This window comes from Mandrillus leucophaeus, unplaced genomic scaffold (genome assembly GCF_000951045.1).
Source record: "Mandrillus leucophaeus isolate KB7577 unplaced genomic scaffold, Mleu.le_1.0 Scaffold173, whole genome shotgun sequence".
Classification (NCBI taxonomy): Eukaryota; Metazoa; Chordata; class Mammalia; order Primates; family Cercopithecidae; genus Mandrillus; species Mandrillus leucophaeus.
This window is the reverse complement of record NW_012101732.1, coordinates 4,049,194-4,049,780: the sequence shown is the minus strand read 5'-3', so window position 1 is coordinate 4,049,780 and position 587 is coordinate 4,049,194.

The following is a 587-nucleotide window of genomic DNA, read 5'->3' as shown; positions in this document are numbered from 1 at the left end:
TATTTTTAGTAGAGATGGGGTTTCTCCATGTTGGTCAGGCTGGTCTTGAACTCTTGACCTCAGGTGATCCACCCACCTCGGCCTCCCGAAGTGCTGGGATTGCAGATGTGAGACACTGCTCTTGGTCATGCCACATACTTTTAAACAACCAGAACTCATGAGAACTCACCATCACAAGGACAGTACCAAGCAGGATATCCACCTCCACGATCCAAACACCTCCCGCCAGGCCCCACCTCCAACACTGGGGATTACAATTCAACTTATAATTTGGGCAAGGACACAGATCTAAACCATATCAGCATCTATGTGGATTAGGGCTCCTGCCAGCCCCTCTGCCCCTAGGCTAAGTGCCCTTTGCTGGCTACCTTGTACTTAACTGAACCCTTGGTCCCAGTGGAATGGAGAGTGAATAGCTCTAAGACAAAGGATAACATGACTCAGTTGGTTGACTGAGATAGACGAGGAAGAGGAAGAAGTTAAGATGACTCCCTGGGTTTCTGGTTTGAGCAAGTATGAGCCTGGAGAAGCCATTCACAGAGACCAGAAACACCAGGGGAGATGTGGGCTTGGTGTCAGATGAGTTC